Below are 6,235 nucleotides of genomic sequence, written 5' to 3'. Positions count from 1 at the left end.
AGCAGTCTTTGCCATCGGATAAAACTTCACCAGAAACTTTTGCGCAAGATCTTATCAAGTAATGATGGACCCAGCTGGTTCAGAATGTAACCAGTCCTTAGCTTTGTTGCTCAGTGAGAATGGGAAAAGCCTCAGCTTGATAGCCTCATCAGTCACGCCATTATACTTAAAAGTGCTGCAGATCTCGATAAAATTCCTTATGTGCATGTTGGGGTCTTCAGTTGCAGCTCCTCCAAAAGAAACAGAATTGTGCACCATCTGAATAGTGCCCGGCTTGATTTCAAAGGTGTTAGCTTGAATAGCCGGATGAAGAATGCTTGACTGAATGTCAACAATTTTAGGCCGAGAAAAGTCCATAAGAGCTGGATCAGCCTGAACAATATGATCACCCATGATTACTGGTTCTTTCTGCTCAGTTCCTGAATCCGAATCTTTAAAATCTTTCTTCTCCGGAATATCAAGAACTTCGTCTGCCTCCTCAGCTGTATCCAAAGTCCTCTTGCAAGTACGAGAACGAGTTTGCATAAACGCTCGCTTAAGTACCTGAAACACAACCAGAAAACATGCGCTAATATACACGCAAGTATACGCGTTCGCAAGTAATATATAATACTTTCTAGTTCGTTCCCACAGAGACTCAGACTTAATTATTGTTTAATTAAACTCACGCACCAACGTATGATTACTTCTCAATGTTAAGACACTAACACTTAGAATTGTTGACTAAATATTAACTACAATTAATTACTTAGTTTATCACTTAAATAACACTTCAATTAACAATATTAAAACACTCATGAGATCACAACTTCATTACTACTTCCTTCAATAGTTATTGTTATTACCTTTAGCATGTGACAGTGATGATATTAATCGAATAACACGAAACTGATAAAAGCCAACTTTCATTGTACTCATACCATTCTACCAAGCATCCACAATTAAGATAGAAGTTGAATAGGCATCAATTATGTTGAGTTCCTATATGTCTACAGAAATTGACAACACGACGATTTAAGCACAAGTTATTCCTTTTGATTATACAGGGAAAATAAAACTGTTAGAGTTACCCACTAATCATGCACATCATACATGAACCTATGCTAGCATGGCAAGTTCTAAATCTCAAGATCCATCGTCGCTTCACAAGAGATTAACACCCTATCTTATATGTTCGCGACACACATAAGACGAATACGCACAACCAATACTAGATATCATACAATCATCACACACTAAAGTATTAAACAATTAACTAAAGAATTCCATAGTAAATCCGTTGCGACCCCATGATCACGATTAGCCCATAATAGCACTTATCGTCATCATGGGTTCATATGAAATCATGATAAACAAACACAAGAAAATAATAACTAAACTAATTATATTAAATCAGAGTACATCACAAGAGTAATTAAGTTCAAAGTAAGAAAACTAGCATCCAACGTTACAACGAAATAAGAATCACAAGAAAGTATACTTCCTCTTCGTTGCTGTGTGCTAAAACGGTCTTCTTCCTTATCTCCTTTGCTCCTTGCTTAATACCACGATCCAACCTCATGAAAACGTCTCCAAATCTACTTATATAATAGTCCCATAAAACTCAGATTACATAGAAGTTGGAAGCCAAACAGAAGTAGAAGGTTAAAAATATTTATTTAATTTCCCGACCCTGCGCGGCCGCTCAGCATAGCTGAGCGGGTGCTCAGCTTTCTGCGCAGCCGCTCAGCATAGCTGAGCGGGCGCTCAGGACCCTACTGGATTTTTCCTGAGTTTGCTCCGTTTCTTCGCCGTAATCTGCCCCTTTCTTTCCTCTCGCAATGGTGAACACATGCCAAGGCTTATTCTTGATGATTACTCCTCCGAAATGCAACTAATACCCTGGAATGCATAAACACTAGAAAAACGCATCAAATACACAAAATACTTGATTTCAAGGCACCAATTTAAGCCATTTTAAGATGTTCTAAGTGGTATAAAATGCCACTTATCAAAGGTACGTAGCCATCTTTTTAAGGCATAATCGAGTGCCGAAATATGAGAGCAATCAAACGAGGGACTTGAGCTCACGAACCCTATCATTAATTACAATATAGTTTTCCACCCTTAACATTTCGCACCGTCTGTGGGCAGAAGACATCAACCATGGTAAGCACACGAAGCAAAAACAACAATCCATACGGAACATCGGTTGGAGCTACTTAAACGATCTCATCTATCATTGAGATTACACCTCATTCGACTTACAATACTCAAGGGACGAATAATCCCGTCATCTCACCTGGATCTCTGCCAATCCTGAATCCAGGGACGAATCCTCAAAGATTAACTATGAACATTTCTTTGGAAACACAACTGTAAATTTTGGGATGTCAACTATGGTGCACCATAGACCAGTGAACCGCTCTAATGGGATGCCATTATACTCCGAGGTTGGAGGAAGTAGGCTGCCCCCCCCCCACCTCAACCACAGCACCCTAATTACATTAGAGGTTTAACTTTACACAATGATTCACGAGATTTCTCTGACCTTATACCATTGATAAGAGCGATCAGTCAACTAACGAGGATGCTCATCATAAGAGGAGGCGTAGGGACGAAAATCCTGTTGGAGGGAAGCACCCCATGATGAGTGGATTTTAAATCTACTTGGAACTTTCCATTACAAGCTTAAGTTGATGTTTTGGACTCAAGTTGTTGGTATTTTGATGTGTTTTTGTGTTTTTGCATCTCAGGCACTAGTTGGAGGAAGAATGGAGCTTTTATTGAATATATACTGAAAAGAGTTAAGAATCTGAAGTCAAGGCCATCCCCAAATTGTAGAGGAGTTCGAGAGCTTCGCGTGGACTGCTTATTCATCAAATTTTGACGAGTGGAGCAAAATTTATAGCAAAAAGAAGAAAATTCAGAATTCCAACTACAGTAGCACGGCGCGCCCGCGCTGGTATACAGGGCGGCCGCGCCAGACTTCCAGAAACAGCGCGCGCCCGCACTAGTATGCGGGGCGGCCGTGCTGGTCCGTTTAGCCAGAATCCTGATTCGAGTTCATTTTGGAGATTTTGAAGCCCATTTCGATCCCGAAGCTTATATATACCAATAAAAAGACGTTTTTAACAACAAGGAGACCAGAGAGAGAAATAAGAAGACCTAGAGAGCACAAGACGGCTAAGGAGAAGAAGACTTTTATTTCTTTAGTATAGTTGATACTTGGATGCTTGTTTTCGATTTGTCTTTGAACCCTAGTACTTTTATATTGTTTATTATCATGTTTTCATTGGAACCCATGGTGATGATGAGTTCGGTTATGAGCTAATCGTTAATTTTTCTGATATCTTGGTGTGTAGCGATTGTATGATATCCTAGTATTGATTGTGCTTATTCGTCTTATATGCGTAACTAACATATAAGATAGCGTGTTAATCTCTATTGAAGTGACAGTGAATATAAATGTTTAAAACTTGCCATGCTAGCATAGGTTCATGTATAATTGTTGTTAAGTGGCATTTATGTCCACTTAGAACGTCCTATAAAGGCTTGAATTGGTGTTTTGTACTCAAGTTGTTTGTGTATTTGATTCATTTTTGTAGTGTTTTGCATTTCAGGCATAAATAAGGGATCAAGGAGATTTAGCATTGCTTTAGTGCTAAATTTGTGTTAGGAAGGTGTCCTAGGAGTTTTCTCGTGGATTTCCATCAAGAACCAACAAAGAAAATAAAAATCAGAAGTTTTTCCAGAATGTCAGCGCGCCCGCGCTGAGAAGCGCGTGCCCGCGCCGGGTTGTAAGAGTTGCAGCGCGCCCGTACTGGTGAAGCGCGCGGTCGCGCCAGGTCGGGATTTCAGAATCCTGTTGCAAGTGGAAGATGGATTTTCTGGGCTTCTGGATATATTGGGCTGCTATATAATGACAACTTAAGGTCTTTTTTAATAAGAAGCACGTAACAGAGCTTAAGGAGAAGACCACGAGAAGACCTAGGAGCACAAATACAACCAAGGCAAAGATGATCTAGTTTATTCTTGTGATTCTTTATTTTAACTTGTAATCTTGGATGCTAGTTTTCTTGTTTGTTGAACTTATTACTCTTGTTTAGCGTACTTTGATTATTATTCAGTTTATAAAGACTTAGTTTATAATACCATCCTTTCATCGGAACCCACGGTGATGATGAGTTCGGTTATGGGCTAATCGTTATCGTGGGGTTCTAACGGATTCACTTATAGATTTCAATAGTTAAATTATTTCGATGCCTTAGTATGTGGTGATTGTATGATATCCTAGTATTGGTTGTGCTTATTTGTCTTATGAGCGTCGCGAACTTGTAAGATAGTGTGTTAATCTCTATTGAAGCGAAAGTGAATATAGGGGTTTAGAACTTGCCATGCTAGCATAGGTTCATGTATTTGATATGCGTGATTCGTAGGTAATTTTAACCATCTTACTTTCCCTATATAATCATGATAGATAACTTGTGCATTAAACCCTTATGTTGTCATATTCTATGGACATATAGGGTCTCAATATAATTGGTGTCTATTCAGCTTCTATCTCTTTTGTGGATGTCTGGTAGTAGGGTATTTGTACAACGAAAGTTGGCATTTACTAGTTTCGTGTTATCTGATTAGTGTCATCACCATTGCATGCTAAGGTTAAGATCAAAAAGGCTATTGAATGAAGTATTTAATGAGGTTAGAATCCCATGTTTGTGTTACATAAGTAAATCAACCTTAATACTCTTAGTTAATGTTCATTAGTATAATCTCTTAGTTAATCGTAGTTATAAACAATCTCAATTTGTTATTATCTTAGCATTGAATAATAACCATACCATTGTTGCATAAGTACATTGATTGAAATTAACCTAAACTAGTCTTTGTGGGAACGAACTAGAATTAATTCTATATTACTTGCGATCGTGTATACTTGTGTGAATATTAGCGCGTGTTTTCGTCATAACAAGTTTTTGGCGCTGCTGCCGGGGACTCGGTGTTAATTTTTCGTTTATGTGCTTGACATCAGTGGTCGTTAAAGTTCACTGACTCAGATATTTTTCTTGTTTACTTGTTGCTTTTTCAGGTACTCTAGAGAGCGTTTATGCTAACGCGTTCTCGATCTCGAAAGAGAACACTGGATAAAGCAGAGGAATAGGTTTTAGTAGAAGAAGAAGTTCTTGTTGAGGAGGAGAAAGTTGCAAAAGAAGCTCTTGTTGTAATGGGTGAATCAGAAGTAAATACAAAGGCTTTGATGGACTATTCTCAGCCAAAGATGAATGATATTCAGTCTAGCATTGTAAGACCAGCCATCGTGGCTAACACTTTCGAAATCAAGGCTAGTATAATTTAGATGGTGTAGAACTCGGTTCAGTTTGTGGGTTCTCTGACTGAAGATCCCAACATGCATATTAGAGATTTCATCGAGATCTGCGAAACCTTCAAATTCAACAATGTGTCTGAAGATGCTATAAAGCTAAGACTTTTCCCATTCTCTCTGAGGGATAAAGCTAAGTGTTGGTTGCATTCTATACCACCAGACTCTATCACCAAATGGGAAAATCTTGCTCAAAAATTTCTTACTAAGTTCTTTCCTATGGCAAAGACTGCTGCACTCAGGAATGTTCTTACTCAATTTACGCAGCAATCGGGAGAATCTTTGTGTGAAGCTTGGGATCGTTATAAGGAGATGCTTAGGAAGTGTCCTCATCATGGGATGCATGACTGGATGATCATTAACTGCTTTTATAATGGCTTGGGAGCACAGTCTAGACCCATGCTCGATGCAGCATCAGGTGGAGCTTTATGGGCTAAGAGCTATGATGAAGCTTATGAGCTGATTGAACTGATGGCTGCTAATGAATATCAGAACCCTTCTCAGAGACTAAATCAAGTCAAGGTAGCAGGAATTCTGGAGGTAGATGCAGCTACTGCTATAGCTGCTCAGCTTAAGGCTTTGACGATGAAAGTGGATTCTTTGGCTAATTATGGAGTTAATCAGATCATAAGTGTTTGTGAGCTTTGTGCTGGTGCCCATGAGACAGAGCAGTGTGCTATTTCTAGTGAATCAGCTCAGTTCGTGAGCAACTTTTAGAGATCGCAGCACCCAGTTCCAACCATATATCATCCCAACAACTGCAATCATCCTAACTTTAGCTGGAGCAACATTCAGAATGCAGTTCAACAGCCTTATCAGCAGTATGCAGCAAAGTAGTACAACCCCCTGGTTTTCAACAACCTCAATATGCTC

General features: G+C 39.1%; 1 non-coding gene across 1 annotated transcript; it reads right to left on the bottom strand.

Annotated features, from left to right (window-relative positions):
* Positions 1-5,596: 5,596 nt before the first annotated feature.
* On the bottom strand, positions 5,597-5,703 carry LOC141682022 (small nucleolar RNA R71). The gene has a single exon (XR_012559427.1). It is a non-coding gene; the product is annotated as a small nucleolar RNA R71 (small nucleolar RNA).
* Positions 5,704-6,235: the final 532 nt, after the last annotated feature.

Source organism: Apium graveolens, chromosome 8, assembly GCF_009905375.1.
Source record: "Apium graveolens cultivar Ventura chromosome 8, ASM990537v1, whole genome shotgun sequence".
NCBI lineage: Eukaryota > Viridiplantae > Streptophyta > Magnoliopsida > Apiales > Apiaceae > Apium > Apium graveolens.
Note: the sequence above shows the minus strand (reverse complement) of the source record. Positions and strands in the feature narration are given on the sequence as shown.